At 40.6% G+C, this 8,847-nt stretch overlaps 1 long non-coding RNA gene across 1 annotated transcript; it reads left to right on the top strand.

Annotated features, from left to right (window-relative positions):
- The first annotated feature begins 2,066 nt into the window (after positions 1-2,066).
- LOC109312223 lies at positions 2,067-6,936 on the top strand. The gene is made up of 5 exons (XR_002101754.1): positions 2,067-2,637; positions 3,520-3,602; positions 5,389-5,496; positions 6,465-6,540; positions 6,674-6,936. It is a non-coding gene; the product is annotated as an uncharacterized LOC109312223 (long non-coding RNA).
- The last annotated feature ends 1,911 nt before the right edge of the window (positions 6,937-8,847 follow it).

Below are 8,847 nucleotides of genomic sequence, written 5' to 3'. Positions count from 1 at the left end.
TGCCCGCCCGCCACACGCGCCCGCCGCTTCGGAAGGCCGGGAGGAGGCGCCAGCCCAGGCCCTTCCCTCCGCTCACAGCTGCCCTGCGCCACGCCTTCCGCCTGGCTCCGCGGCCGCCGGCCCCCGTGTCCGCCTGCGCTCCTCTCAGCGCGGCGGGGCCGCTCAGCCCCACACACGGCGCTGCCGCCTCTCCGAGCCCCTGGCGAAGAAAATGGCCGCAGAAAGGGCTGCGCTCGGGAAGGGCTGCGCCGCGGCCCTCTCCCCCCGCCCGAGCCACCGCCGCCGCCGCTTTTCGGCCCGGCGAAGTGGGGGAGGGAGGAAGGGAGGGATTGAAGCCGCGGAGAGCCCAGCCCCGGAGTCTTTTATTTTATGCTCTTTCAGGCCGCAACAGCCCCCAGAGGCCTGAACTGGCCTCGCTTCCCCAAGTGACAGTGGCAGGACCCTTTTGTGAGCCCGTGGGAGTTAATGTTGGAGCCTCAGCCCCTCTCTCCGCACCTTCACGGCAGATACTAAATGCCGCTTGCTGGAGCCTTTAGGATTCACCCGCTTTTGAGGCTTTTCCCGGAAACGGCAAAGGCAGAAAACCCACAGGTCTTTAAGAATAGAAGTTGAGTTTCTCCCAGGACTCCAGGACCTGGAGCTTTATAAGGAAGAAATTGGGGTGTAGGGTCTTATGCCTGTGGAGGACCTGCCTGGCTTTCTCCACTGGTACAAAGTTTTTCATGCAAGGCAATCTGCTGGTGTCTCATTGAGAGCACCCACTTTGAAAATCCTGGCTTTCGTATGCCCTGAGTTATTTATAGAGCCAGTGGCTCTCACTGGGCCCTTGCAGTCAGGCTCTACATTACAAGCCAAGGAAAAAGAGCAAATTACTCAACGTCTAAACCAAGGATTCTCACCCAGGGTGCAGTGGGGGGGGCTACGAGATCCTTTCAGGGGTGCTACGGAAGCCCACACAGCGTTAGCACTGTTAGGTGTGCAGACAGTTTCAAATAAGAAATAAGTTTTAAAATAAATCCTACCTGTTGTGGTCTTTCTGAGTTCTTTACAATAGAAAAATGGCTGTATTAGTTTTCCACAGCCAAAAATGAGTGAAAACTTAGCCGGCATTTTCTGAGGGGTGCCTTGAGCCTAAAGAGGTTAAGAACCCCTGGGCTAAACACATACCAGGGCAGATGATAATCCTCTAAAGCAGCGGTTCCCAAAATCTGACAGATTGTGCACCACCAATTTAAAGTGATACAACCTTAAAGTACCACTAGCAAATTTTTGTCACATCTAAAGTCATTATAATAAATTGGCAAACATGTTCTGCTGACAGGTGGTTGTCTGAGTACCACTGGTGGTACCCGTACCACAGATTGGGAACCGCTGCTCTTGAAGTGCAAATTACCATCTTGCTGCACCGTATTTGAAAGATTTCTGGCAAAAAATGTGGTTTTAAGCACTGTTTTAAGAGTTGATGGCCATTTTGCGCACACCTAAGGGGAGAGGTAGAGACCTGCCACCCTCAGTCTCATCAATTTGTTACCTGATATGACAGTAGCTGAACTAATAAGGGCACCTGGAATGATACTCTGAAAGAAATAATGCATAAGTAAACCTAAACCCCTGCTCTTTTAAATATGCTTCTCAGAGACTGGTTTTGCTCAGACAGGGGTCACAAAATGACATGCTGCTGTTTTGTTACAGTGTAAATGAACAGAGAACATTTAAGGAAGAAACATTTGAATGTGGGCAATTTCTTTTAAAACCCAGGAAAGAGGCTTTAATTATTTCAATGGAATATAAAGAACAACATTACACAAACATGTAAGAGACTTAGACCTTGATTTCCCATGGACACCCATTATGTCTCAGTGGGTCTCCACATGGACATAAGGGTCTACCTGTGTGAGCCCAGTTTCAGGACTGAGACCATCACCTTAATCCAAACTGAAGTCTCCCTTGAAGTAAAACCAGGTTGATTGTTTTAAGTCTAGGTCTTCAACTTTTTTTCCCGAAAGTAGGAGTTGAAAACTCATGACATGCTGGGATTGTGCTTTATTGTTGAAAGGCAGCAATGTGATTTCATAGTACTTGTTTATTTGCTTCTAAATTCATAACAAGGTAGTAAAAAATTAAAATGCTCTTTAGTTAAACCTCGGAAGAGAAGGGTATAGTCCCAAATTAAGCAGTAATCATATCAAACTGGCTCAACACTGGGTTTTAGACTCTACTGATGTTACAGTTTGTTTATGTAGCATCCCATTTTTATGAATTATATACAGTACTAGTAATTAAGTTTCTTGTTATCCATCTTTTTTCTGTTGTTACTGTTGTGTTTAAAAATAGAGCAAAGGTTAAGAAAAGGTCATCTCTCATTAAGCCCCCTTTAATTAGTAATCCATTCTCTACTGTAGGAATTCTTTTGCAGGTAAGCATGTGTTAGTGAATGTGGTGCACTGAGCCTGAAACAGAATTAACTGTTTCTCTTCCTTTTTAAATTGTTGAAGCATTTTCTTAACTTACTCAGAAGCAGAATAAAAGAACACCCCTCTCCCTTTAAGAGTATTTATGAAGAAGAAAATATCAGCATTTCACACTGAAAAGATCTTACAGACTTTGTTGAATTTTTTTTCTTTACTCCTTACCTGGGTAATTACAGCTATGTTCTCTGTAGCAGTCAGACAGTGAATAAATCAGGTAGTTACTTTCTGGCAAATAGCAGCTAGAATCTGACTAGCCCAGCTCTTGGTAATTAATAGTTACAGCTGCATAACCTAAAGGCCTGATCCCAATCCTGCAAACACTTAAATATGTGTATAGTCATGTTATTGATGCGATGAATACATAGAAGTGTTTACAGAATTAGTATCAAAGACAGCATAGAACTTCTTAGATATGTATATAAAAGGCTTGAGTCAATGAATTGGAAGGAAGATATAACTAGCTTTTCTGAACAGACAGAAATTTCAAGAATTGGAACTGCAAAGTCACCAAGTAGTGCTTAAAAAACCAGCAGAAATAACTTGTGTTTTTCTTTAGTATAGTAAATCTCATCTTCTATATTATTTTGATTTTTTAAAAAGTTTTTGGTATGTGCCCACACATTTCATTCACTTTTTCAATTAAATATATTAAAACCTTGCTAAATATTGTCTTGCTCTGCAGCAGTTCCTTGTGCATGAAAGTCTACCACCTTAGGTGTGACCTGCCCCTTCACTTTAGTTTGTACATTTTTACCTTGGTTCCAGAAAGATGATAAATTGCATGACTTCACGTTTTCCATTTATTGGGGAGGGAGGGGGGAACCCATCTTTTTGACTTTTAGAAGACTTTTACAAAAACAGTAACCATTTTATAGTCTGAAAAATGGATGGCTTGATTAGGAACTGTGGTTTAGACCAGAATTCTTTTCTTTTTGTAGTCATTTAATCTTTTCTGTCCCTTGAGTTGGTATATAAATTATGAATATACTGCTTTATTGTATGGTAGTCTTCTGGGCTGCAAAAATGTGATCTATATAACCTTTTACAGGTCTTCTGTCTTCTTCTAAGATTAGCCAGATAGTTTGCTGAAGAAAAGGATTGGTGTGTTTTCACAGAAGCTCTGACATACTGGTAAGGGAATAAAATTTGATTAGGACTGTGTAGTCCTAGGCACGGGAACTTCACAATCAATGCTGTATTGATATTCTGTTTTTTTTCTTTCTTTTTTTTAGGCTGGATGGGCACCATAGCTTCATGGTATTTTTAGCAACCTTGATGAAAAAAAAGAGATTTGCACTAATTTATAGCCTATTAAATCATAAATAATAAATCAGCACAGAATTTCCCCTGGGATTTTCTTTTGACTATTATCCTTCAGGGAATAGAGATCGTATTTTATACTTGATTTTTCTTTCATGAATATTCTTGGAAATCTTTTTGTAATGTATTATTTGTGCTTAATCTTTGTTATATGTATTTCTTATAATATTTCTTTCTCTTTATTATTCTCTTAGGTGGCATCTGTTGCATGGTGTTTTCTAAAGCAATTTAAAACTTGCTCATTGTTAGGATGCCACAAATGATTTGAGATAGCTTTGCCTGGTGTTATTACAAAGTACTTGGCAATATACTGTTGTGAACACGTTAGCATAAGCCCCCAGGGTTCAGGGTGGAAAAGATGACCTAATCAGATTTTGCCTCCCTATCATTATTACACTGACTAGGCTTTATAACAGGGGTGGGCAAAATGCGACCCACCAGGCCATTTTATCTGGCCTGCGGGGCCCCTAAAAAATTTAGAAAATTAATATTAATCTGCCCTGGGCTACCTGTCATGTGGCTCTCGATGGCTTGTCGAAACTCAGTGAGTGGCCCTCAACCCAAAATAATTGCCCTCCACTGCTTTATAAGCTAGACTTTATAAGCTAGACTTTAAAAATATGTTCCAAAAGTCCTGATGTTTGGGGATATCTGACCTGATTAAAGACAATCAAATTTTCAAGGTTTGTCTCTTCTTTTTTTTAAACTTGGGAGGAAAAAAATTTTTTTTTTACCCTACCAGGCCTATTAAATAACAATAGACACTGAATTGTAAAGTGTTGGCCAGTATTTTTTAATCAGACTTCTGTTTATCTGCTGCTGTGGCTTATGGCTAGGGACAGAAATTATACATAAACCAGTAAGAGTTATTGGAAACTGATTCAATTCTGTAACATGACAGAAGTTCAGTACAGATGAGCTGATTTCAAAATGGCCAAAATTGGTTTAGGTTAAACCTGGATGGATACAGTATCAGGCTTAACTGACTTAGGTTAAATTGGTTTATTAAACTTCCGTCCCAGATTCCCTCCAGATTCAAGCGAACTCCAAGTCCCCCAGCATCCCAGGATGCCTTGCAACTCCCCTGCATACTCCATTTTGCAGTGTGGTTGGGTTAGCCTTGGTTGTCTGCTTCAGTCAATCAGGGAAGCATGCTCTAACACCCCCACCCCCAGCTTCTGGCCTGAGCCATTGTAGGCATGTGGCTGCATTTCCAGAATCAAAAGTGAATGTCTGATCACTTACTTATCAGTTTAATCTATGCTACTTAGACCAACCTGAAAAGATTTAATTGGTTCAGTGCTGGGCTTTTTAGCTCTCTGTACTTATCCTATATGTTTATGTGATGCGGTTTTGTTGCACTTTTGACTATTCTTCTATTAGTAGGTGGAAAGAAACCTTTTTTTCTGATTTAAATATCCTGTTATAGAGCCATGGGCCTAAGTGAAATAGCACTGGGCTAGAGTAGTCTATGCTTCATTAACTATCAAAATAAAGTCAATTGATATCAGGGGTTGAGGGAGAAGAGGTGATATAACCAGATATGTTACCATATGTCAGTGTACTGTTATGATAAAACACTTTCTCTGTTTTATAGTGACCTAACCCTTTCCACCAAATGACCCAGAACACTGGGGCCTATCTTATCAAAGGGGGAAAACCAGTAGAATTTGGTATATGGTCCAGGGCACTAAGTCAATAACCAGTAAGTAGCATCACCTACAAAATAATTAAATCTGTAGATAAAATAATGAGGGAACCTGAACTGTAATACGAGAGGGATGTATTTAAAATTTGAAAAAAGACTTGGAAAAAAGTGAGATTTTTATTAATCTAAATGAGAATTAAAGCACCTGTATGTGTTTTCCCATATGAATAATTTGACAGAAATTGCAAAAGACCTGGGAATGGATAATTAGCCTTAAAATAAATTATGTCACTGACTGTATCTTGTATTACTAAATTTAAAGCAAATAGAGATAAACAGAATTGTGGAAAGTACATATTTCCTTACAGAAATATTAAAAGAGAAGGATCAAATACAAGAGACAAGGAAGTGCATCATAAAATATGTATGCTTTCTGATAGGAATTTGCAAGGAAGTGCTCAGACTGAGACTCAGGTGAAGGGACTGAACAGTTAGGAGTCTGCTTGCCTGGAAAGCTGGGAACAGTGGCAGCTGATGGCCAGTAAATGAGGGTAGAGTCAGAGAGGCTGTTTTGGAGCAGAGGGTAAGAGGGGGAGAAAGTGTGTTTAGGGTGAAGTATTAAGCCTGTGTAATCCCTCCTAGGTTCTGATCAAAGACCACAGTTCTTAGGTTTTGTTTGTTTGCAGTTTTTATACAGTACCATAGCAAGCAGGGTGGGGGTGGGGAGGGGGCAAGTGAGCAGGATGACTGCCCTGGGAGTCAAAGTGAAGGGGCGCCAACAGGGGCGCGGTGCAGAACAGAGCTGTGAGTGACTCATTTGTGGGAGTGCGAAGAAGTGGGGGGGGAGGGCAGCTCCCATCGCTGTGTGCACACCCATGTAAGCCTGGGGGATGTGTGTGCCGCCTGGATCTGTGCATGGGGTGAAGTCAGGCTGCCACTGCGGGCTTTGGCCCCGGTACCAAACTTCCTTGCCATGGTACTGGTTTTATACACTTTCTTATTTTATTATTTCTCTTCCGCTATAGGGACAAGGTTTTCCAAGTAAAATAAGCAGTCTGTAAACCTGACTATGGAGTTGATTGGCCTCAGAAAGGAAGCTGGGTGAGTGACCTGCTTACAGTATTTATGTTGTTTTAGTGAACGTTCCTGCCCTATGTCTTTTTGAAAACAAGAAACCACACTTGAATTATCTTTCTTGATATAACCCAGTCTTGCTTATAACTCTGGCTTTCAGACCACTTCCCCCTCTCCCCTTCATCCCCAGTGGGTCATGGTTTAACTCGTTGTAGGCCATCACTTACCTATAAGATGATCCTTTTGTACCAAGACGGGTAAAATATATTTATTAACTAAAGTCACAAGCATTCTAAACATTCTCTGTACCCCTTAAATGTTTGAATCACTTTATTATAATTGGATCAAAAGTTATAATTGGCTAGCGAATTGCCCATCGAGAATGACTGGGGGGAGAGGGGAGGAGGACAGGGACAGAGCACTGCCACCTACCACCCTGTACTGCCTCCCAGGAGCAGGTGGAGCATGGAGCTTGCCCATCACCCCTCTGTCCCCCTCTGTCAGCACCCCGGTCCACTGCTGCCTCCAGTGCCACTGGTTTCACCCCCCTTCCCACCGTAGCCCTGCTCCTTAGAGGCAGCAGAGCACTGCCCCCTTAGCCCCGGTCCTTCCATCCCCACAGTCATGGCAGTGCCTGCACTCAGATTGACTGTTTCACTAAACACTCAGAGTGCTCCAAGAGCATTTTGGACAGACAGATAGACTAAGCCCTTTATTATATAAAAATGTATCATTTATAGGGAAAAAAGGGATGTTTCCATTGGTGTATATATCGGTATTATTTGTAGGTTTGCCTTTATAAAAGATATACTGCTATTTATAATAACCTTTTCATAATAATTAATGGAGAATTCTCTTAGAGTAAATATATCCATAGCTTAAAATAATGAAAAGTTATGTAAGTAGGAAAGTAAGCAATAAACAAACAGTCTTATCTATATCAAGAAAATACTGCAAAGTGCTGAAGAAAAGAGAGAATGGAAAAGCTCGTTAGGAAAGAGAGAACTGGTGAAAGTTTCTAGGTTTCACTTAGTGTTAGCTATCTTGCTTTAAATCCATATATGAACAGAGACAAATGCTCCAACATGCATTAAATTTAATTTGTTTTATTAGCATTTGAGTAAACTTGTATAGGCTTTTTTCATATATATAGAAAAGTGCTTTTAGTTCATGTATACTGTTTTATTTATTTTCCCCGTACAAAAGCATAAAATTATTTTCAGTTGTGGTTATTAAGAAATTTAAACTGAAAATAGCCTTTGTTTAATCGTCCTCAAATTTCTCAAAAGAGGAAAAAGTTAGTTTCTTCCTGAAACCTTCAGGTTAGCCATGTGAGTAGTCACCTGGCTCTAGTGCTTCATTTTAATAAAGTATCTGTATTGCGCTAGTTTGTATAACAATTCAGAGAAAAAGTTTGCTTCTCAAATTGCTTTTTGAAACCTTAGGTTACATAACTCTTGTAGGATCCCCTCTCCACGCAATCCAAGCTCATATCCCTTTATACAAAGCTCTGGTTACATTTTTGGACAAAAGATAATGTATGTACACATTTTACCTAATGAAAAGATTTTACTTCAACAGCTTAATCAAATTTCAGAATTGTAAATAGTACAGACCCAGGGCACATACAAATGGTAAGTGCAAAAAATGAAAGTACAGAAACAGAAATACGTGTGTATATATAAAAACAGAAATATATTCAAAGGCAGAGAAACACCTTGTATATGTGACTTTATAAGTTCAAGTAAACTAAAACAATATTATGCCAACACATTCATCTACAATAGCAATATGCAGCACATATGGAGACATAGCTACATGTTTACACATACACAGTCAGACTTGGGATTTTTTCAGTATTAGTTTATGGAAAATACACACAGCCTACTTTCCAAGAATATACACTATGAGAAACGTGCAAGACAAGACAACGTTTAAACTTATAGTCTGTACATTTACTTTTAGTTGTACAAATACTATAACTTCTAAGTAAAGTTGATTCATATATCAGTAGTTCTTTTGTATAAGATAAAATGCAGCCCTTACTCTATAGTATCAAAGAGTAGAGAGAGCTTGCTGGCTAGAAGGTAGGGCAATGTAGCACCTTTATAGTAGCTCCAACTTGGAGCACAAATGGCACTGTGTGTGGCATGCAGCAGATCACCAAGAGGACAGGAAGCACAACCAGAGGTAGGGCAAAGAGCAGGAAATCAAGCATGAGATCGGGCAGGGAACACAGGGCAGGAAGAAGAAAGCAGCAGAAGAGACTGGGCAGGGAACACAGGGAAGGGAGCAGGAAAAGAAGAGCAGCTGGGGCAATAAATAGAAACAAAT

Source organism: Crocodylus porosus, unplaced genomic scaffold (assembly GCF_001723895.1).
Source record: "Crocodylus porosus isolate Cpor-Errol unplaced genomic scaffold, CroPor_comp1, whole genome shotgun sequence".
In the NCBI taxonomy this organism is placed as follows: Eukaryota; Metazoa; Chordata; order Crocodylia; family Crocodylidae; genus Crocodylus; species Crocodylus porosus.
The sequence above is the reverse complement of the archived record's forward strand: the minus strand, read 5'-3'. Positions and strand labels throughout refer to the sequence as shown.